At 35.2% G+C, this 25,137-nt stretch overlaps 1 protein-coding gene, 1 non-coding gene and 1 pseudogene across 3 annotated transcripts in view; 1 reads left to right on the top strand and 2 right to left on the bottom strand.

Moving 5' to 3' along the window:
• Nucleotides 1–25,137, bottom strand: part of GALNT13 (polypeptide N-acetylgalactosaminyltransferase 13) — a 538,580-nt gene that overhangs the window by 402,554 nt on the left and 110,889 nt on the right. The window lies entirely within an intron of this gene.
• Nucleotides 12,389–12,514, bottom strand: LOC116598012. The gene has a single exon (XR_004288922.1). It is a non-coding gene; the product is annotated as a small nucleolar RNA SNORA40 (small nucleolar RNA).
• LOC116598040 lies at nucleotides 15,825–15,950 on the top strand (annotated as a pseudogene).

The raw sequence follows: 25,137 nt of genomic DNA, 5'->3' as shown, positions 1-25,137 counted from the left end.
TGTTATATAAAACATTAGGGGACTACAAAGATTTGAAACTTTGAGAAATAATATAGGATTTCTTTCTCGGGTAGGCGAGTACAAAATCATGCCACTAAAAGGCTAAATATTGGAGGAAAAAGTTGATTACAATTAGGAACATTCAAAGTATCTGAAAATAAAATCCACCCAGTAGATATTCTCGTTTAAATTTAAGCTTTTGTTCATTTCCTCCAAGCTTTAGAGTAGCCAGTGTAAGAGAATGCAGTGTAGTCAGTAATACATATTCCCAAGGACAAAAAATGAAAAATAGTTTTTAAAATCCAGAAAGGTAGAAGAAAAGTTGCTCACAGCGAGCTGTGTTTTCTCCCAAAGAAATGCGGGAGAAGCCTCAAGAGAGATCACTAAGGGGAAGATGACCTGGTGATTCACCAGCCACAATGTACTAGACCCCTCTTATTGATATAAATGAGAGAGAAATCATACCTATCGATCAGAAACGTCTCCTTCTGCAAAAGGATTTTCTTGAAAATTCATCAATGAAGCCCTGCCTTTGTCTTATCTAGTATCAGGAAGTAACTAATTTTATTTTTTCTCATACTCTCCCCTTATGACTTAAAAATAAAACTGCTTAAATCTGCTAAACTAGATATATTCTAGTGGCAAGAATTTTTATTTTAAGTTACTGTAGCAAATATTTGGAAAAGCACTATCACTTTCCTTTATTTCTTGTGCTGACATGTATAAAGCATTGTTTCCTCTGTTAAATACATATTTATCTATAAAGACTGGATATATATTTATCTGTAGATAGCACATGTTCTGTTTTGCTTTTATTTTCTATTTCATATATATGTTAATAAAAGGAAATTATATATTTTTCTATTGGTATATTTAGAGTCAGATAGATATAGAGAACTGTCAGAAAGATTGCAGTAAAAGCAACTAGAAAATTGACCCCAAACAGAAAGAAATCATTATAAGGTCAGATAAGAAAAGAATGTGGTATTATGTTGCAAGATAATGTATAACCCAATGTCCTTAAAGGAAAGCTGAGTGACCTGATTAGATTCCCTGTGTCGAGAGAAAGAAAGATTTTGGATGACCCTACTAACTATAATGAGATTCTAGTAAAGCATAATGAAGTAAGTTATAAACTGAGGTTGGACATCCAGAGACTAAAATGTGAAGAACACGAGTGTAACTGGGAAGCACCAAGGAAGTAGTAGATGTCGGGAAAAAGTGGGTACATGAGCACTCTATCTTTTCCCTGAATGTAGAAAGGGTTCCCCACTAGCATTCAGTTTAGATGAGGCTACAGTTGGTAATGGACTTCCTCAAGACTGTACACAGAAATAATTTTTTTTTAAGATTTTATTTATTTATTTGACAGACAGAGAGCACAAGTAGGCAGAGAGGCAGATAGAGAGAGGGGGGGAAGCAGGCTCCCTACTGAGCAGAAAGCCCGATGCGGGCCCCGATCCCAGGACCCTGAGATCATGACCTGAGCCAAAGGCAGAGGCTTTAAACCACTGAGCCACCCAGGTGCCCCACAGAAATAATTTTTGACCCTGGTGCATTGTACTATGAAGATCAAAGTTGGTATCAAGATACAAGAGAGTGAAGAATAAGCATCCCTTCCACAAAAAAATCAGAAGTATGTAAGTGCATAAAGAAAATATCAAAGCTCCCTTCTCTCTCTCCCCCATCCTCCATCTCCTAATCCTACTACAGCTACTAAACATTAAATACTAAGAATTTAGTGAACATTCCTGCAATACATTTCCTAGTTATATAAAATCCTTTTCAATGAAACAAAGAGCAAATCATCCAGAGTCAATTCCAAAACACTCAGTTCAGAATATGATACTAACACAATTTGGGAATATAATATTTAGAAATGAAAGGAACTATTCAAGTTTTCTAATCAAAACCTTTTATTGGTACTATTGAGAGTTCTCACCGTTTCCATGTGTCAGGAATCCAAGCACAGCTTGGCTATGCCATCTGGTCAGGGTCTCATGAGGCTGAAATCAAGGTGTTGGCCTGGCCATGTCACTTTCTGTAGCAAGCTCACATGATTGTTGACAAACTTTAGTACCCTGTAGTTATAGGAGTGAGGTCCCTCTTTCTTTGCTGCCTATCAGCCAGTGACTACTCTCAACTTCTAGAGACCACAGGGCCCTCTCAAACAATAGTTGCTTAGTAGTGCAAGGCCAGTAAGGTTCTCTCTCATTAGAAAGAGTCCAGTCACTCTTTTAAGAAATTACCTAATTAGCCAGCTCACCTAGGATAACCTCCTTCGTAATTAACTCAAAATAATCTGCAAAATCCCTTCACCTTTGTCACAGAGTTGAATCTAATCACAGCATGATATCCCATCATGTTCTGAGGTCCTCCAACACTCACTAGGAAGGGATGTTACCCAGATATGAATATGGTGATTGAGGGCCATCTCAGAATTCTCCTGACCCTGGTTGGGGCATCAGCTTAGAATCCTATCAGATCCCTTTAACTAATGTGTAGCCCTTCAGTGCTATCAAATGAAAGCCTGGGAATCTACCACAGCTCCTCCCTGGTATCCCCCATAGCCCTAGAAAACCACCAGAAGCTCTGCTTGGCTTCTTAACCAGTATCTCTGACTTAGAAATTGGCAGTTACCAGAAAAATAAATCTGTGCTGAATGTTGGACTCCAATCTCTGCTTCCCTTCTTTCCAGGATACTTGACCCCTCATGTGCTTCCTACCTTGGTAACTATTTGATTTTCAAACACATGTTTGCTGTGGGGTATTTTAAATTTATTTTTTATTTTATTTAAAAAAATTGAATCCAGGTTTTCTGGTTGTTATTAGAAATATTAATCCCCAACAAGCTGGTCTACCATTATTGGAACTCAATACCTCTGGTAGTTTATGAGATTTTATTCACAAAAAGATTTATAACATACAGCACAACAGTAATAAGCTGGCAAATGGTTTAGTTTGAAAGAAAGTTAACTTTTTTTTAATCATTAATTATCTATGAAGAATTAATTAGAGAATAAATTTTAAAAGTCAGATTTTAATTCTACTTAGACGTAATTTTTATTAACAGTACACCACTGACTTCAAGCAAAAATTTTAGTATATGCCATCAGAAATGATATTTTTGAAAATGTCCTCTCTAAAATAACCTTTAATTTTCATGTTATTATTTTTTAATAAATGATCATTAATGGAAGCAGTTTCCATTTGAGGCTTAAACTCTCTCAATGAGCTTTGGGAATTAAGAATCTCACAGAATTATTGTAACGTAAAAAATTTATGGAACAAAATAGATGTTCAGCATAATTGCCATCAAATTTTCACCCTTACACTCTGTTAATTAGTAACATCCAAACATGTGGAAGTCTTCCGTGTGCCTAATTAATAAATGTTCTCATTCTCCTCCAAGTTTTAAACATTCAGCTAATATCTCTGGTTAATATTATCCACCTCAGTGCTACTCATAATATGGTCCTTGTACAGACAGCATTAGCAACACCTGAGAGCTTACCCAAAATGAAAATTCTAAAGCACCTTACTCCTAGACCTACTAAATCAGAATCTTGAAGTGATAGCCAGGAATGGGTCTTAACAATCTCTCCCAGTGATTCTTATCCATACTCAAGTTTGACAAACTTTTATCGAGCTCATCTTGATAGCAATACAAATTTTACCAACAAAACAAATAGATCAAAATACATATGTGAAATTTTCCCCTTTTATTTATACTCATCTTCGAATTAGTCGATAAACTGTCTCATCAACAAGGAAGGGAACAAAAAACCCACCCTATATTTGGAGAGGCCTCTGGGATGAAGGGCAAAGGGCCAGAGCCTGAAGGAATGTTCCAATGTTATTTCTCATTTCCACATGATGGTTTGGGACCATAAATTCCATCACAGCGCAGACAACTAAACAATAAATCAAAGATACTAGCACTTCAGCCTTGCAGATTATGCAGTGAGCAATTTAAAAGGAGATTTTTAAAAATAAAACAGTGGGCACAAGTTTCCAACATTCCAAAAATCATCCAGAATAAAAGCACAGCCCTGAAAATAAAATTTACAACCAACAAAAAACATGATATAAGTAATCAAACTTCCAAAGCTTTACTATTGGAGTATCCTGCTTATAATTCTTCTAAAATGTGAGATAATTACTGCTTATATATCAATATCAATATGACTGACCCATTTAACCAACAATTTTAAGTGACTTTCAATAAGACCATGATATGACTTTAAAGTTTAATTATTTAATATGGTTGAAAAAGATGAAAATCATAAATTTATAGTATTCACGGAACTTAAAAGCAGAAAAACCTGGGCGCCTGGGTGGCTCAGTGGGTTAAGCCGCTGCCTTCGGCTCAGGTCATGATCAGGGTCCTGGGATCGAGTCCCACATCGGGCTCTCTGCTCAGCAGGGAGCCTGCTTCCTCCTCTCTCTCTCTGCCTGCCTCTCTGCCTACTTGTGATCTCTCTCTGTCAAAAAAAAAAAAAAAAAAAAAAAAAAAAAAGCAGAAAAACCTAAGGTCAAAAAATGAAACCTGCACAAAATGTGATCCACTTCCCTCGCATAATAGAATTCTAAAGCCACATATTATGGAAATCCTGTATTAAAAATTACTAAATTTGTCATCCCACTCTTTCTAACTTTAATGCACTCTTTAGTGATTAAATATTTTCCTAACACTAAAGCAATAAAATAATATGCAAAATGCTGATATTACTGATCAAACATCTACCTGGTATTTTGCTTATTAGTGTAAAAATTTCCTCTCTTTAAAATCAAGGATACATATTTGAAGACATCTATGTTCAAAGTATTCTCACCAATGAAAAGGTTTTAATACCTGTTACTAACATTAGTCCCATGGATGATCAGATGATCGGAGCTAATTGAGAGACAGCAGGTCACAAATGGCAATGAAACCATCAAAGCTTAAGTACCCATCTATGGACTCAGAGATATTAGCTGCAAATAAAAACACTGAGTGGTTGGTCAATCTATAATAAATAGTAAGAAAGGCTTACCCTAAATTATTTTGAGTTCCATGTTCTGTCAGGAACTAAACTCTGTCTTTCAATGTGTTATATTTAACTCCATTTTATAACGTCAGGTCCACAATAAACAGTTTAGTATTTCAGGGAAATTGACCCTTTATTTGGATACTCCATAGTAAACTAGTAACCCTTAGAAATAAACCTATGGAAAAAAATCAAAAACTACAAAACAAGACTTTGTATTCAACACAACTTAAAAATATCAAAATATCAGTAATGAAATAACTGAAAATATTTCTAAGTTGCCTCTAAGCTCCTTGAGAGCAACAGCAGTGCCCTATTATTACTAACTTATATATAAACCTTCACGGGTTCCAAATGAATATGCAGTTGATATTTATTTGTATATCTGACTCAGCACTAAGTTTAGAAGAGTAAACATAATACATGTTTAAATCAAAATGAGTTGAAAATTGTTTAAACTTTTCTTACCACATAAGCAAATCAAGAGTTGATTTACAGATTTTAAACAAGTTATCAATACGTGAGTCTTTAAATTATTAAATATGTAAATGAACTTGAAAAACAGAAAATTTCCAATACAGATATGTAAATGTTTATAACTAATCTATTTAAAAGTTGATAAACAACTTCTGTATATGCAAATAGCTCAATGTGTCTATACTAAAGGGTATCCATGACAATATTCTTTATCATATTCAGAAATGTATGAGCTCATTCTACTAAACATTTCAACTTTCTTAGATGATCTTAGATAATTTATAGTGCTATTAAAACACAGCAACAGATGTTTTATTGAAAATATGAGTTAAATAATAAAAGTTTGCCTTATTCTCAGTAATTAAAGTACAATCATGGATATACAGTGGGCTTACATACATCTTTTGAAAAGCAAGAAAAAGCACCACCACAAAAATGTTTGCATTTCTGTGGTGGTCTATCTTCCAATATGTTAGTAGAATTTGATCATATTAATACTCGCTTCTATAGTGAATTTGAATTTGCAAGAAATCATTTGTTAATTTTACTCGAGTATTTTAAATTTTACTATTAGTATATTAAATAATACTAATATTTAATCTGTTTTATTTAGTGAATTTATAGCTACTTTTAAAATTTTTATGCCATGTATTCAGTGTAAACTGGGTATTTAATTTACAGCAAATATCTACTGTTGTTAAATATAGGAACTTAAAATAATAGTACACTTAGGTGTTTGAATTATCTACATTTTTTTCAAGATTTTATTTATTTATTTGACAGAGAGAGACACAGTGAGAGCAGGAATACAAGCAGGGGGAGTGTGAGAGGCGGAAGCAGACCTCCTGTGGTGCAGGGAGCCTGATGATGAAGACCCCAGCCAAAGGCAGACACTTCATGACTGAGCCACCCAGGCGCCCCTGAATTATCTACATTTTTTGTGGTATGTTTATAAATTGACTTTTCATACTTGCTAAAATTTTAAAATATATTAGTCATATATATAGCACCTTCTGAATTTCTCAAAATTACTTCCCAAAGAAAATCTTGGACTAACCTTTCCTACGGAACTAAATGCTTCCCTAGACTCTACCGTATATGATTTCACAGTACATTTTTTCTCAAAGCAGACATTTGTAAGGTTTTAAGGTTTTAATGATAGGAGAAAACTGAGCATTAGGGAAAGACATAAGTTATGCAAGAAAAAAAATCGTAAAAATTAGTTTACTTCTATTGGCCTCGATGAAAATATTTAATTTGCCTAATAGGTCTGAATAATGAGGCAGCACTTATTGCTGCCATGCCTTTTCTGTTTTATTCCACCTTTTCTTCTAAAATAAGGGGCTGTGAAAGGAAACATGAGTACCATAATGTTTTCCCAGAGTAAATGATAACCCAAGACAATATATTATAAATTCACTTTGTCTTTTTTAGTAGAGCTATAGGAGGAGCTATCCACAGTTCTGAACCAACTACCACTATTGCTAGGGATATAGTTGTGTGGTCCTAGAAGCCCAGAAACAAGCTACACAAGCAGACCATTCAGTGTTCAGGGTGAATCCAACTTTATCCATACATGTATTTTGCAATGAGTTATATATAAAATGAATAACTGAATACTAAGTTATCTGGTCCTACTCCACTTTAGTTCCAGATACATGTCCACAGACTAATGTATGTTGCAACATGCATTCTAAGTAGCATTAAACATTCCTGACATTCATGGTTATTTTATTTTCATTGAAGTGCAATTTGTGCCTAGAATTCTGGCCTTAGAAATTAAACTGAACAAGTATATATTATCCTAGCACACTAATTTTAGACATGCATATGAGATAGTAAGATACACTGAACTATGTTAATTACCACTTCATTTCATGTTCTTTCAGTTTGTGATATTCAAATATTTAAGTAAACACAATGGTTGATATTTTAGTTATTTAGATGAACTCACAGACTGAAAGCATAGCATAAAAATAGAGCAATGCTAATTCACTCATTTATCAAATTCCAGGACAAAATAATCAGGTAGTATTATGTTTCTAAAAAGTTCAGCCTCCCCAAACAGAGTAACAATTATCAAATTATTATTTCATTTATGTGATTTTACTTTCCGTTATTTCAAACACATTGCTGAAGCCATTAGCCTTCCACATTGTTTATTTCTTTGTCATTTAGTCCAGTCCTGTCCCTGTCCAATCTATGTCCCCATTTAGTCCAATCCTGTCCCCACTATGGATCAGCACATTAATCCACAGCAGCCCAATAACATCAGTAATGTAATCACTTCCTTACAAGACAATGGAAATGGAAGTCTAAACACTAAATAATCTCTAAAGGTTAACATGGCCAGGAATGGCAGAAAGGAGAATTAAATGTAGGTCAACACCTTCCCCTTAACCACTGCTTGCTTATAGGTCTAGTTTATAATCCCCTCAATAGCATGAACTGTACCAAATTCCTTCTCTTCTTGTAACATAGCCCAAAAAGGCTTTAATAGTACTTCTTCATTTGAAAAGGGACACCCTGTCTGAGGGCGAAATGCTCTGTACACTCCCCCACCACAGGCTCCCCTCTGACTTGGACCTTGGGACAAGTCTACCCTTTCTCTTCTGAGTCTTGCCCTTGTCCTCCAGTACAGCCTCACTGTTCCCAAGCTATCTCATTTGGGTTGATTCTCTGGATTCCTGGCCCCACCTTCTAGTTCCCTATTTGGGTTTCTTCTAGGCTTCTCCACCCCAACCTTTCTACTCAGCCAAGGGTCAGCTCCTTCTCATATTCTCTGGCCTACTGCAATTCAGCCCCAGCTAAGGGCTTACTGGAATGAGTTCTACACTATTCCCAACATTATGAAAGAATTTTTCTGCCCCTCTCCCAGCAAGGCTTCAATTTTTATGAAAGTTATTTGACGATTTGTTCTGGCTGACTATCCTGGAGAAGGTTTTTCTGAGTGAAACTCCAAGGGTGGTTTTGTTAAAGCTGCCCTGTTTCTCTTTGCTCCATTTCCCAAAGGTCAGTAGAACCTATGCCCCCAGAGATTTTAAAGTCACCACAAGTGAATTTAGTCAGAACTCTGGGCACCCACCCCAAATGGAAGTCAATTTGCTAGCTTCAGTTGTTTTCCTCTTCTTAAAAAGCACTTGGACTTTAGGCTAATAGCCAATTTTGTGTTTCAGTCTGCCTTTCAAATGTTGAGACAATAGCTATCATCATTTGTACACCAATTTTCTAAAATCTTAGTCTGAACTAGCTCGAAGTTGCAGAATAAAGTTTTTAATTCTGCTTTGTAAGCTATATGACTAGGGAAGTCCACATTACATTATTCACTTAGATTTGTGTCTAGCACAACTCCAGGATATTTATCATTCCATATTCTCTAACTACTCTTTTGCTTTATTTTCCACAGTAACAGAACACTACTATATGTAATGAATGTCATGTCAGACTAGAAAACATATTTTTAAATATGATTAAGTGAGCCTAATTCCCTTATAACAAGGAACTCTAAAATTTATCATCCTCCAGTGACTCATTTTCATTTCTGCATTAAGCGTGGAAAGACTTTATTCTAAGAAACTGGAAGTGCATATTAGTTACTCATTTATTTATTTATTACAAGTAAGCCTTATACAATAGAGATTTAGGATTCTAACATTGGCAATCCATATAATTAAGTGTGGAAAGTCTCTAAACACAAATTATGATACAAGAACACATGGTTGGTAAATAGATTTTCTCTCTTGCTTTTCTGTGACAATCCACCTTTTTACATATTTTTCTCTTCTCCATCTTTTTGTAAATGATAGCTGATTTATGCAGAATGCCACCTACACCATTTACTAATTGTGATATTGAACAAGTTATTGAACCTCTGTGTTCCTTTATATATGTAATATATATGGGGTATATGAGTGTGTGTTTATGTATTCATTAGAAGCCTTCAGTAAATGTTAGTTATTATGCTATCAATAGTACGGTTCTCTGAGATCTAGACAGATCAAACTCCGAAGTTTTGCTTCATTTCTATAACCATATTTTGATATATTGTGGATCTTTTTGTTTTGTTTCATCTCTGCAGGTTAGTGTATAAGAAAGCAACTGATTTCTGTACATTGATTTTGTATCCTGCCATGTTACTGAATTGTTGTATGAGTTCTAATAGTTTGGGGGTGGAGTCTTTTGGGTTATCCATATAAAGTATCATGTCATCTGTGAAGAGAGAGAGTTTGACTTCTTCATTGCCAATTTGGATACCTTTTATTTCTCTTTGTTGTCTAATTGCTGTTGCTAGCACTTCTAATACTATGTTGAACAAGAGTGGTGAGAGTGGGCATCCTTGTCGTGTTCCTGATCTCAATGGGAAGGCTGAGAGCTTTTTCCCATTGAGGATGATATTTGCTGTGGGTCTTTCATATATAGATTTGATGAGGTTCAGGAATGTTCCCTCTATCCCTATACTTTGAAGCATTTTAATCAGGAATGGATGCTGGATTTTGTCCTCAATTGAGAGGACCATGTGGTTCTTCTCTCTTACTGATTTGTTCTATCACATTGATTGATTTGCAAATGTTGAACCACCCTTATAACCCAGGGATGAATCCCACCTGGTCATTGTGGATAATCTTTTTAATGTGTTGTTGGATCCTGTTTGCTAAGATCTTGTTGAGAATCTTAGCATCCAAATTTTTCAGTGATATTGGTCTGAAATTCTCCTTTTTGGTATGGTCTTTGCCTGGTTTGGGGATCCGAGTAATGCTGCCTTCATAAAAAGAGTCTGGAAGTTTTCCTTCTGCTTCTATTTTTTGAAACAGCTTCAGGAGAATAGGTGTTATCTCTTCTTTGAAAGTTTGGTAGAATTCCCCGGGGAATTCGTCAGGTCCTGGGCTCTTGTTTTTTGGGAGTTCTTTGATCACTGCTTCAATCTTGTTACTAGATATCGGTCTATTCAGGTTGTTAATTTCTTCCTAGTTCAATTTTGGGAGTTTATAGTTTTCCAGGAATGCATCCATTTCATCTAGGTTGCTTAACTTACTGGCATATAACTGTTGATAATAACTTCTGATGATTGTTTCTACTTCCTTGGTGTTAGTTGTGATCTCTCCCCTATTCATAATTTTATTAATTTGAGCTTTCTCTCTTCTCTTTTGCATTAGTGTGGCCAACGGTTTATCAATCTTATTGAATCTTTCAAAAAACCAGCTTCTAGTTTCATTGATACGTTCTACTGTATCTCTAGTTTCTACCTCATTGATCTCTGCTCTAATCTTGATTATTTCCCTTCTTATGTGTGGAGTTGGTTTAATTAGCTGTTGATTCTCCAGATCTTTAAGGTGTAGAGATAGCTGGTATATTCTGGATTTTTCAGTTTTTTTGAGGGAGCCTTGGATGGCTATGTATTTCCCCTTTAGGACCGCCTTTGCTGTATCCCATAGGTTTTGGACCGAAGTGTCTTCATTCTCATTGGTTTCCATGAAATGTTTAAGTTCTTCTTTGATCTCCTGGTTGATCCAAGCATTCTTAAGCAAGGTGGTGTTTAGCTTCCAGGTGTTTGAGTTCCTTCCAAACTTTTCCTTGTGAATGAGCTCCAGTTTCAAAGCACTGTGATCTGAGAATATGCAGGGAATCATCTCAGTCTTTTAGTATCGGTTGAGTCCTGATTTGTGTCCCAGTATGGGGTCTATTCTGGAAAAGGTTCCATGTGCACTTGAGAAGAATGAGTATTCTGTTGTTTTAGGGTGGAATGTTCTCTATATATCCATGAGGTCCATCTGGTCCAATGTGTCATTCAATGCTCTTGTTTCTTTATTGATTTTCTGCTTCGATGATCTGTCTATTACTGAAAGAGGCGTGTTAAGATCTCCTCCTAGTTATGTATTCATATCAATATGACTCTTTATCTTGATTAATAGTTTTCTTATGTAATTGGCTGCTCCCATATTGGGGGCATAGATATTTACAATTGTTAGATCATCTTGGTGGATAGTCCCTTTAAGAATTATGGAGTGTCCTTCTGTATCTCTGACTATAGTCTTTAGTTTAAAATCTAATTTATCTGATAGGAGAATCACTACCCCGGCCTTCTTTAGACGCCCATTGGCATGAAAGATGCTTCTCCATCCCTTCACTTTCAGTTTGGGTGTATCCTTAGGTTCGAAATGGGTCTCTTGTAGACAACATATGGATGGGTCCTGTCGTTTTATCCAATCTGCAAGCCTGTGTCATTTTATGGATGCATTTAGGCCATTCACATTGAGAGTGATTATTGACAGATACGTTTTCATTGACGTCGTGTTAGCTTTGAAGTCTTTCTTTCTGTAGATTGTCTCTATATTTCTGTTCAATGATATTCTTAGGATTTTTCCCTTTTTATAGAACCCCCCTTAATATTTCCTGCAGTGTCGACTTGGTAGTAGCATACTCTTTTAAGCCTTGCCGGTCTTGGAAACTCTTTCTCTCTCCATCCGTTCTGAATGTCAGTCTTGCTGGATAAAGTATTATTGGCTGCATGTTCTTCTCATTTAGTGCCTTGAATATATCTTGCCAGCCCTTTCTGGCTTACCAGGTTTCTGTGGACAGGTCTGACGTTATTCTGATGGGCTTTCCTCTGTACGTAAGGAGCTTCTGCAGGTTAATATAATCCTTCTTAGATCTACAAATACCACTGTCTCTGACAAGTTTATTTACCTCTAGAATTTTCTTTTTTTTTTCCTTCTTGAAGATTTTTTATTTTATTTATTTGACAGATCACAAGGAGAGAGAGAGGGGAAAGCAGGCTCCCTGATCAGAGAGCCCGATGCAGGGCTTGATCCCAGAACCCTGAGACCATAACCTGAGCCGAAGGCAGAAGCTTTAACCCACTGAGCCACCCAGGCACCCCGGATCTTATTCCTTCTTATCTGTATCAAAACTCATACTGAGCCATGAGTTCTGGGTTGCAAAAGAGGATTTATTTTTTGCACTTTGTCTAAGTCTTTGTTCACAAATTAAACAAAAACAGCAAAAGTGCGAACCTCTAGAATTTTCTTTGTCCAAACTGTGTCCAAAAGGTGTTCTGATATCATATCAATATGCCTTAAAATATCACTTCAATCAATATCTTTCACTCCTTAACACATCTCACTAAATTCTTAAGATGTATGAAGGCAGGAAAAGGGATGCACATCTTTTTATTGCTGCAGTAGTTTGTAATGTGAATAGATCTAAAAAAAATCCTTAACAAATAGTTCTCTGTCATATTCACTCTTCTTCTAAAACTGCCCTGGACTTTGCCACACTCATATACATTTCCTTCCACAATCTACCTTGCCAGAAATATTTTTTCACATCTTTACAGATACTCAAACTCCACCCATCCATTAGTTTCAAAGAGAAGGCAGTCCTCTTCACTTCATCTTCATGCAACCACCCCAAATGGGTAAAATTAAATGGGCTGACTTTTATCATCATAACTGGGCCATATATATTTAAAAACTGATACCTCAGAGGAAGGCATATAAATAATCAGGCAAACACTAAGCCTTCTCCACTCTATTTCATTCCTTGGCCCTAAAGGATGTGTCCTTTAAAGCACAGAGGAATGTAATTTGAGATTCAGGTTTCTACTTAGGGCTTGAAATATATGATGCAGACCTATCACTGTATTCTGATTCTGAATACTGAGGCCAAATAATAGAGTTTTCAACAGAACCAAATATGCCATCATAAAGTATTACTTCACCTTGTTTTAAATCATTATGCATTAATTCCTTAGAAAACTCCCAGCAAACTTTCAATAGGAGAGGATTCAGGTGTCCCAAATGCCCAGTCTAAGATGTTTTAAAAATAACAACTAACTGTCACTCCATAACTGCACTTCTATCTATCATTGCAAGCATGTGGCATGGCCGTGATTCCCAAATTTGACATAAATTACCTCATTTTCAAAATTTCAATTTAAATACAACATGATGACTCTCTTGAGAACAGGGGAATCATCCCTCTTTTACTACCATCTCTAGCGATTACTCTTTTTTTACTCATTATTATTTCCAATTTATTAATAAATCATACTTATCTTTTAACTAGTCACCTGAGTTCAGTAAGAAAGTTAATACATAAATAATTCAGCAACTTTTTAAAAAATATGCAGCCTTTACTAATATCAGCACTTTAGGCCCTTGCCATTTCCTCAAATTTTTAAATTTTCTTCTAGTATAGAGTGGATACATGTTACTCAGGAGGGCCACTAATATCCTTGTTTCTTACAAACTCATGATGTCGCTGATGTGGACATAACTCTGCCAGGGCTTTATTCCAGTACCACCCATATTTTAAATTCCTGGTTCATGGTGCTCCTTCCCATCACAATGATAAGGAGCTTAATGCTGACTTCATGGATATCTCTAAGGCCCTTAATATTACAACTCTTTTTATTTTACAATTCTTTCTATTTAATTTTGTTGCAAACATAGGTTTGTCAGTGAAACAAATGAATGATTCCATAATATCCTTCTCTGCAAAGAGCAGAGAAACAAATGAATGATTCCATAATATCCTTCTCTGCAAAGAGCATATCTTCATTGCCTTTATGTCAAGTATCCTGAAGCTCAGGGTGAGCTCCATTCCATCTAATTAAGGGGCAAAATATATTCCTATGATTGTTTATGAGATCTCTTTTCAGCACAGGAGTAAAATTCTTCCAAAAATAGTCTGCAGAATATAATCCCTGTGTCCTGCTCTGGCATAATCTAACATGCCCAAATCCTTATAATAAGCATATGAATAGGCTCAATCCTGGGACCATTTAAACATGTGTATATGCATTTGATATCTCCAATTAAAGTGCAAGGTCTTTCAGCTTCAGGGTTAGATCTAATAATATTTGCCCCCTTTAGTGCATAGACAGATACCTTTTTCTTACTAAGTATTTGTTTTATCTCCAAGGTTGAGGCAGCAAAGTTCCTATTCCCTGATACTAGACTAATTTCAACCACTTACCTAACAACTCCACTAAGATGGATTATGAGCCTCTCAAATCTAATAGCTAACACCAAACCCTGGTTTCATAAGAACCCCCTTTCTTTCTATTCCCAAACAATTCCTCTCCCCATTGCCTTGTCCAATTTTTAAGTAAATGACCTCAGCATTTATGTGCTGCTTAGGCCAGAGTTCTGGACCTCATCATGATTCTTCCCAATCCTTCATCTTTTAGAGCCAATATATTATCAAGACATGTTCATTCAATGGATAAATGTATTTCAACTCCATGCATTTGTCCCCATCTCCATTTCCTCCTCCTAAGCTCAAACCCTCTTCCCTTCCGCCCTTGGACTACTGCACTAGACTAGTGAGGTTTTTTGTGGGTTTTGGGATTTTATTTTTGTAATTTTATTTTTTTTCAGTGTTCCAAGATTCATTGTTTATGCACCACACTCCATGCAGTGCTCCATGCAGTATGTGCCCTCCTTAATACCCACCACCAGGCTCACCCTCCAAAACCCTCAGTTAGCACTAGACTAGTTATTGGTCCTCATGCTTCTCCTCTTTCCCTCCAAACTACTTGCCCAACAATATCCACAAGGAGAGTTTTTTTTTTTTTTTTCAGTGTAAATCTAATTATGTTATTTCCCTCTCGAGCCCCTTCTCTATTTGTTGTTGATCATTTTCATTGGCTTCCACTCTACTTCAGAAAAAAATCCAAAGTTTCTCTAGGAGCTAGCCTGTATAGCTGCCTCTTGACTAACTTTCTATAGGAGTCTCTTATAAATTCTGCCCTTCACCTATATGGCTAACCCAATTTGGCCTTAATTCCTTGAACATCCTGAGCTCCTTAGAAACTTCCACAATTAGAGGGTATTTTACTTTTCAAAATACTAACAAAGAACACTGAGTCTTCCACTCTGACATGGAAATCTTGTCACAAGTGATTGAGATAAACTTGAAATAAAAGGTTTTAGAAGAGGAAAGGTTACAAATAAATGCCAAGCTACAATTTTGAGTGTCCATAAGTTTAAATTGGAATGCCAAGAGTGTATCTTCCTGTTAGTGACTTTCAAATGTGTGATTACCAGATCCTAGTTAATGTTTGCTATATAATATACTGCTGTAGTCCTAGTACTTACTTTTCCTTTTTTTCTTTTTCTTTTTAAAGTAAGCTGTCTGCTCAGCATATGGCTTGAATTCACAACACTATGATCTAGAGTCCCATGCTCTACCAACTGAGCCAGGAAGGAACCCTCTAGTTCTCATTGATTACTATAAATTATAAGTAATTAAAACTAGAACATCTCATTTGGAAAATTAATGATATTTCCCTTTTGTTTTAATAAGTAATATACAATCGCTTCTCGGCCTTTTGGCTAAGATCAAGTGTAATAAGTAATATACATTTTTGAGTACTAGCAGTACTTCTAATTTGGAGGTGCAAATTCAAAAGAAAATACTGTAATCTAAGTGATACTCTTCCAGAATAAACAAATCTCCATATTAATGCATATAGCTTTTGACATTTGGAAGCCAACTATTTACTATAAAAAGCAAATACAAGGTAATGATACAGAAAAGAGGCAAAGTCATAGAGACATAGTTGTCTTTTTTTATTGCTACAGTCAAATTATAGGAGAAAGCCAGCTCTTAGGGGCTCCTGATCAGGGTCTCAGTAACTTATCAGTGGAAATGCTATCTAGAAATTTCACATTATTTTTACATAATGCTTGATAATCTGGCCAAAGGCCAGTTTTAGAACTACCATGAAAGTACAAAAGTGCTCTGACCTGGACAACTGTGCTAAGATCACATAACAACTTATACTAAGGAAACTAGATATAGCCAAAGATTTCCAATAAAAATGCAGCATTGCAAACCACCACCAAATTCAGCTTCCTGAATAGCATTTTAATAAATAATGAAACAAGGAAATGCATCAGGCAAAACAGGCCTGGAAGTCTTCTGGAGACATTTGGTCAGAACATGTTTTCACGTATTGTCAGTAGTTGTTAGGGTAAATTCTTCATATTCTACAGTTTGCTAAGATAGGTGAGAAGGAAGGCCATTAATGTGTCAAGCTGATATAGTCCATAAAACTGCTAAAATGAAAATGACACCTGTTTTTTTCTAGAACTTGTTGATCATTTTGTATATTGACCTTCAATATTAAGTAATTACAATGCAAGCTACTATGTTTGGTGCTGAAAATACAACAAATAAAATGAAAACCCACTCCTCCAGGAACTCCCAGTCCAAAGAAAAATTCATGAATAAATCTGTTTAATGTAAAAACCGATGTAGAAGAGGAATAGCAAGAAACAGGAAAGGAATTCTTCATACAACTCAACTACCAATTGAGAAGGTACACCGTATGGATGAAGGTGAGAAAAGGGGCCCAGGCAGGATGCTGTCAAGAGGACTTCAAAAGAAACTGCCCTCTGAACTTATTTTGTAAGGAAGAGAAGTTAAGAAGGAAGTAAAAGTCTTTTTTCTTGGGAAAGTGACGCTCTTAGCTGAAAACTAGAAATAATGAGCATATTTAATTACCTAAGAAATGGCATTTTTAATAAGTCACAAAGACTAAGTTATAATAAAAATAACAGCTAGTACTCGCTGAGAGCTTACTATTTACTGTTAAGGGCTATACACAGATAATTGAATTTAATCCTATGAAGCACACATAATTATTTTTCCATTTTGCAGATGAAAGTTCAAACATCAAAAGCAGAATTTGATCTTGAGTAACCAACTGAAAAATTATGCATATTTTATTATAGAAAGTCCTTACAGAAGTGGACAACGGAACTGGGTAGAATTAACAGTAGATTCAATACTGCAGAATATAACAGCAGTTACCTTAATAGTGGTGCACACTAACAAAAATAAAACAAAGGGGGGAAAAAAACCCTAAAATTGTGAACAGAAGCATCAGTGATATGTTAGACAATAAACTATAGTTACAAAAACCAGATCAACGTTTCCAGGGGCTGAGGGAAAAGGATCATGTTGGTGATTATATAGCTGTTATGTATTTGTCAAAAATCATCATGTACCTTTAAAACTGGTGAATGTACCTGTTTATAAATTATATTTCAATAAAGCTGATTAAAGAAAAAAGTGAATGGCGAGAAACTCACCATTTGGCTGAAAAAAACATGCATGTTTCATGAAAATAAAGGTTTGAATTTATTCAATTCAAATAAAATGTATTATTAAAGGTAAAAATAATATTAAAGAATTAGTAATATTAATGGTAATATTAATAATAGTACTAATATTATTTGGGTAACATTAAAGGTAGCTTTCTCTAAATTTCACTTTTTGGCTCCATGTGAATGTTAATTTCTCTAGGTGCTATTAGTATATCCAAGTCTTCTAGAGCTATAATAATATCCTTTATTACACTAGCCTCCCAAATACACTTCCAAGTATCTGGGTGAAACTGCACACACAGTGGTTGTGTTCCACATCAGAACTATCACTGATGATCCAAATGGTCAATTACAAAAACAATTTGAGGTTTCCATAAACTGACCTCCATTTCTTCTCCTTCTAAATTCCACAAAACTCCTACAACATGAGAACTCAAATGAAAGCATTACACTATTAGTAATCATCTCTGACCACAATACAGTTATTTCCTTAAACTCTGAAAGCTGTAGCTCCTAAAATAAAAATCAGCATTCAATGGATTTCCTTTAAGAAGCATTTTATTGTAAAAAATAAAACTTTAAAATTAAAGATGACAGATATAATCAAATATGAAAGATATTTCCTTAAACTAACCAATAAAATTTATTGTAGTTTTGTGATACCATTAAATATTACCTGTTTTATCCTCACATTATCTTTCCTTTCCTTTAGAAGAAGCACAACATTTTCTCTAAAGGGAACAAGGTAAGTGACAGCACCTTTCTGGAAACTGCCACTATGTCACACTACAAAGGGCACAGAATGAAATATGTTCATTTAGACTATATACACTGCCACATGTTATATGAGTGTTAAAAATTAAAATAGAATGCCAAAGACATAAAGGGTTGCAGTGGAATAAATGATACTCAAATTCTTTCTTTATGCAAATAAAATCTCATTTTAGTTTGTCATATTTAGAAATCAGTTTGAGAGAATGAAGCCTAAATCTTTCATTACTATGAACATAAATCATCCATTGGACATTTCAGTGTTTGGTCACAGACCAACTTTATCAAATAACCCTAACCAGCCCAAAAAATAAATGGAGAGAAGAAGAAGAGAATTCAATTATATTATTTTTCGTGGGTTTTTTTTAAGGATTTTATTTATTTATTTGACAGATGGAGAGAGGTCACAAATAGGCAGAGAGGCAGGCAGAGAGAGAGGGGGAAACAGGCTCCCCACTGAGCAGAGAGCCCGCTGCAGGCCTCGATCCTAGGACCCCGAGATCATGACCTGAGCCCAAAGCAGAGGCTTAACCCGCTGAGCCACCCAGGCACCCAAATTATATTATTTTAAATGCACATTCTAAGTCATAGTTTCCAATACAGGGATTATAAATAAATACCTGTATTAGCCTAGTTAACACTTACCTCAACTTTAATTTTTTAACAAGAAATTACTTGACGTTTAACAAGTATTGACTTGACACTTAACAAGAAATTAGATACTTTTTAGAAGAAAAGAAAAAAGGAAACTATTTTCTCATTTAAAATTATTTAATTTGGAGAAAACATCCCAATGCCATAAATAATTATTATTTTTAAACTACTATAATAACCTGCATCAGATTTATCTGGAAGTTCTACTCCAGCTCAGAACTGGTAAAGACTAAAGTAACACTTGTATTTATTAAAAAATATATATATAGTAAGAATTGAAAAAGCTGTAGCAAATTTCACTACACACTGTTGATACCGAATTTCACTAGCTACATAACAAAGAAAAATTAGTTTATAAATAGAACAGCTTATACCAAGTTTGCTTTCATGTTTCTGACAAATTAACTTTATAAAATATATCTAATTTTACTGAAATTATTTCCAGACAGACATAGTTTTCCTTTCAGTAAATTTTGTCTTTTTTCACCCCCTCTTCCAATGCTAACAAAATTCTCATCATCTAGTACCTGAAATATTCTCAGCACTCTGGTACAGAAAACATAAAACTTTTATTGAATATACACTTTTTTTTTCTTCTAGGCAGATTAAAAACAACTGTCATCTGTTTTGTTTCATGTTTTTTGTATGAAGTTATATTTATAAGATCATGTACAAATTATTTTGAAAAATGAAATGAAACATGTTTAAGATCATTCATCATATTTCTGAAAGTCAAGGTAGAAGTTATAGCTTCATCACCACTTGTTAAGGGAAATACAGAGTGAATCTTAGAACAGGCCCTATATTACCTGCTCAAGGTAGTAAAGCTTCTCACCCACAAAAGGAAGTAGCTATCTACACTGACAGATGCTATGCAGAAACTAATCTGTCCCTGTCTTCCACATACCAACTTGGTGACAGATGATGGCTACAACTTACAACAGAATTTGCAGTTATCAGCAACCTATTTACAGACTTGTAACGTGAAATGGCTCAGGATTTGTATCACAGTAGAAAATGCTTTGCATACATTTATAACCTCCACATTTTGAAATCCATTTAATCCTTCCACTGAAAACAGATCAATATTTAAATAAATTTAGCAGTATTTACTTACTAGGATGAGCCAAGTACGTTTTAATCCTTGCAAATGGATCATAAAGTTTAATTCCACAGTATAACTTCTCTCGGAGCCTGGCACTTTGATTCTTAATGTTTCACTGGCCTAAAATGATCGGTGTTGGAACTGTGTTTGTTCCTGTGAATTGTGGTGAAATATGAGAGAAAAAAATGTTAATTTCTCTCAGCACACATTTGTTACAGTTGAGCGTCAGTCTGAAAGAGCTCAGAAAGCTGGAATTATACCTTTTCAGTTCCTGTAGTCCAGGGACATTCTGCATGTGGTAATTATTTGTCCTTCACAGCAAGAAAAAGGGCAACACCACTTCCTAATCCAGAAAATGACATTACAGTAACAGACATGATAAAATATATAGTAAAATAGTAACAAGACTACAGAGAAAGGGACCAGCAAGACAAAATGTATCTCAGTCTATTCCATCTCAATCAGAGGAATACTGGAAATGGATCACTAGTCTGCGTTCCCAGCAACTGGTAAAAATCTGCAAGCTAAAAGGAGATAATCTGGTTCACCCAGTTGCTGATCTCAGGTAACAATGCAAAACTCACAATATAAAACCGTGGCTTGAAGCACCTTTTGCCCTCTTATTTCTGAAAATTATTTTTCAAACATATCACAAACATGAGAATAATTTTGCATAAGAACCGAACAGTCCTTCCAACCCAATTTTAAGTGTAGAAGATAAGAGTAGTTGCCCTATGTGAACTCTGATTCCTAACTATTCTTTATTAATGTATCAGAGAATTACCATTCACAGAAGTAGATATTTTTAATTTAAAAAATGAAACCTTTTAAAAGTAAAAAATAATGTGAAATTGCAGCTTATGTAGTAGAAAAAAGCAAAATTCCTTTCCATGAGAAGGAGGTTAAGGACCACCTCCTCAGTACACAGGATGCTCTGAAGATCCTTCCTGGTATCTTAGGATTCTGAGAAACAAAGCTTGCAAACCACTGCCTGCCTCTAAATCCATTGCAATTCTTCTGTATTTTTTAATTTTCAAGAAGGGTAAGATGACAAGTTTCCTAAGTTTATATGATTAGTGCAGAAGTAGTTCCTTTCATTTGCCTTAAAATGATAGTTTTTCAAATTTTAAAAGTTGCCTCATGGTTCTTTAAGTTTCAGAAACATGCCTACTCAACATTTTTACATGAATCTCCCAAGGGCAACTCAAGGGCAATATATCCAAGATTAAACTCATTTTCTTAGCAAAGATCACTCTCATTTATGCCATAGCTTAAGCACGTAACCTGGAATCATCTTAGTTACCTCCCTTTTCACTTATCCCCTAACAATCTGCAACTGTTTCTAAGCTAAGCCCACTACCCTTCTTAAAGCTTTCTTTCTCAGTCCTATCTATTCTTCTGATTCTCCATCTGTGTTACCAATAAACCGGTTAAAGCTACCATTATGTCATCTTCCAATCTACTGCAGTAACCTTCCAAAAGGTCCTCCCTCCCACCCACTTTTCAGGTTTTCTAATCTATGTTTTCACATGGCAGTTAGTTATGACCTTTGGGCTTCCCTGTTTAAAATCCTTCAGTGGTGTCCCGCTGCTTTTAGAATTAAAAGCAACACTCTTAATATAGCCTAGAATGATTTGACCACACCATTAACTTCCTTGGTCTCTGTCCTCCAGCAATTATTAGCATTTTCTCTGTCCCTCAAATCTGGTAATTCTTCCTTGCCCCAGGGCCTTGGCACAGAAAGATCAGGTCACCATTTACATGCTGTCATATCATTTGGGACTGGGAACACCATAACTGTAAATCAACATGCAATTCTATTTTTGAAGTTTATGTTCCATATTGGCTGGTCTCTCTGGCTCACGCTTATATCTCAACACGTATAATGTCTTGTCCAGAACAGAGCTGAGTGAGTATCTCGGTTGAGTTAGTAAGTGATAATCTGGAATCTGGGTAAGAATGTGACCTTCCTTTCATCTGATTTTCATAGACTTTTTGACCAGATTTAAAACCAAATCCTTACACACTTCACAGCACTCACCAAAGCACATACCCTCCCCAATGTCCATAATCCCACCCCCTTCTCCCAAACCCCCTCCCCCCAGCAACACCTGTACCCCTGGGGATAAAGTATTATGCCTCCATCAGAAAGGATGAATACCCAACTTTTGTAGCAACATGGATGGGACTGGAAGAGATTATGCTGAGTGAAATAAGTCAAGCAGAGAGAGTCAATTATCATATGGTTTCACTTATTTGTGGAGCATAACAAATAGCATGGAGGACATGGGGACTTAGAGTGGAGAAGGGAGTTGGGGGAAATTGGAAGGGGAGGTGAACCATGAGAGACTATGGACTCTGAAAAACAATCTGAGGGTTTTGAAGGGACGGGGGGTGAGAGGTTGGGGTACCAGGTGGTGGGTATTATAGAGGGCACGGATTGCATGGAGCACGGGGTGTGGTGCAAAAATAATGAATACTGTTATGCTGGAAATAAAAAAAAAACAAAAAAACAAAAAAACCAAATCCTTTTCAAGTCTCTTTTAAAGAAGCAGATAAGTTCTAATTTTAGATTCTGTAATTGCTCTTCTCTATTTTTTCAGCTTAGTTATACTTTTAATGAGGTTGACAAATGTCTAGAATCACCTATACAAAATGTTGTATTTGTATGTAGGTAATTCTGTACAAACATACATGTATACAAAACAACATATGTTCTGTAAAAGTTTCCTTTAGAGAATGATCATGATTTGATTTGTATTTTCAAAGCTATTACTGATTAAAGAGCTCAAATCTTCAGTTTCCTTTTGAGCATCCAGACATATCAAGACCTACTGAAATTGACAAGCATTACTGAAAGGGAGGATAACAGAAGAGGAATATGTATTTGGGTCACTAAGTTTTGGCAGAGACCATAATCTTAGATCCCTAACTCCACCTAACCACAGTGAATCTATTTTTAATTTATTCCTGGATATTTACTTGTAAGTGCCTCTGGTTCACTTATAGATATTGATCTGTTCAAAAGCAAGGAAGCCTTTACTGCTACATTAATTTTTAATCCTATGCCCCTCAACAACCTGGCAAACCACTTAAATAAGTGTGGCTAGCTGAATTACTGACAAGATTCATGAAAACATCCATATTTAAAGTTCAAAACTATTGGTTTGGGACAATGTATTAAAGGTAAATATAAATTAAATAATTCAATTTTAAGAAATTTTCTATGTGCTTCCTTTAGGTACACTAAAGTAACCTACATTTAAAATAATAATAATAATAATAGTAATAATATCAATGATGGTCATCTCAGTGTTCATTATATGCTAAAACTATGCAAAATTTTAAAACGTAATGATAAGCCTATGAAGTAGGTATTGTTATTATATTATTATTACCCTCATTTAACAGATGAGGAAATGAAAACTTAGAAAGCTAAGATACCTGCTAAATTTCACACAAAGCAAGGAAGAAAAGAAGGAGTTCACACTCAGGCTGCCTCAATGCAAGCAGAGATGATAATCCAGGCCATTCAGAAAAATGTAGAGAAGTTCTTCAGCTTTCCTTCCCTCTGTTACCATTTTAGAGTGAGAAGATGGAAAGTTTCTGACTCTGAGACCCAGCAATGCCAGCAATTAAATAACGGCTTAGGGAGCTTATAGACAATAATCTGTCTTCTTATCTCAGAGAAATTTAGTTTTCATTAAATTCAGTACTCCATTTGTAATGTTCTGGGAAGCATGGATAGAATTACTAACAGAACATGTTGGAAGATCCATGAAATCCATTTACTTAGGGGGGTGCTTTAGGCATGAATAATATCCTCAAGGAAGAAGCTTGTACACAAATAATAACAATTAAAGGCAGTATTTTTAAAATTACAATACCCCCCACATTTGAGACATCATATTTCTCTGGAGGATTCAGGGAAGAAATCAAGAGATAGAGGTATGAGTGTGAAGAAAAAATAGAATCTCAAAAATTGGACCTACTTCTACATTTTTAAAGTGTACATGAATAACCTGGGAATCTCATTAATACAGAGATTCTGATTCCACTGATTGGGGTGGGACGTAAAATTCTGCATCTTTCCACAATGCTCCAAGGTGATGCCAATGCCACTGGTGTAAGGGCTACATTTTGCGAAGCAAGATGAGTCTAGAAATGCAAAATAGCATGAGCAAATCTACAAGGCAGGAAAGAATCATCTGTGTTTTCACAGCCAGCAGCACTCTTACCCTAGGGAAGCAATAGTTGGAAAGAAATATTTAAGTCCAATTATGAAGGACGTTCAATAACAGCTTACTACTCTGAGATTTTATTTCAAACACATTACTTGTTTCCAAGGCTTTCTCAAAGAAAAGCATCCCCTCAAATTGAAAAGAGCATGTTTAAAAGAACTTAAATATAAAGACTTAATTTAATTAAGGCTACCATGCCCTCCATTCTTATAAGAATATGCCCTTAAAAATATCCTTGAGATGGAATTATTTCAAAATTTTATTCTAATTTAAATGTACTTTAAAATCAGTAATTTTTTGAAAGTCTAATTTCACACCACTTTCAATCGAGCATTGAAGATTGCCAATCATATATTTTCATGTTATTCATTTTTTATCAAAAATGTTCTTAGAAATGTAAACATCAAATGTTCTGCAACAATTAATTACTTAATTGTATGGAAATAATATATTGCTATACAACTTATTGTAAATGGCCCAATGCAGAAGACTGAAAGAAAAATCTGTTTCTGCAATAAAAGCTAAAATGAATTCCTCTTGTTTTCCAAAACAAGCTTTTTCTCAAACATTTATTATTAGGTCCAACTGTTTTACTCACTCAGCTCACATGACTCCAACATAGCCTGTCCTTCACAGCAAAATTACTTTACTTATTTAACTAAAGCAATACAAATACTCTTCTGATAAATACCTGATTAGCTTAGAGGAAAATTTAGTTTAGGTATGGGAGACATCCATGTTTT

The sequence above is a fragment of the Mustela erminea genome, chromosome 8 (genome assembly GCF_009829155.1).
Source record: "Mustela erminea isolate mMusErm1 chromosome 8, mMusErm1.Pri, whole genome shotgun sequence".
In the NCBI taxonomy this organism is placed as follows: domain Eukaryota; kingdom Metazoa; phylum Chordata; class Mammalia; order Carnivora; family Mustelidae; genus Mustela; species Mustela erminea.
The sequence above is the reverse complement of the archived record's forward strand: the minus strand, read 5'-3'. Positions and strand labels throughout refer to the sequence as shown.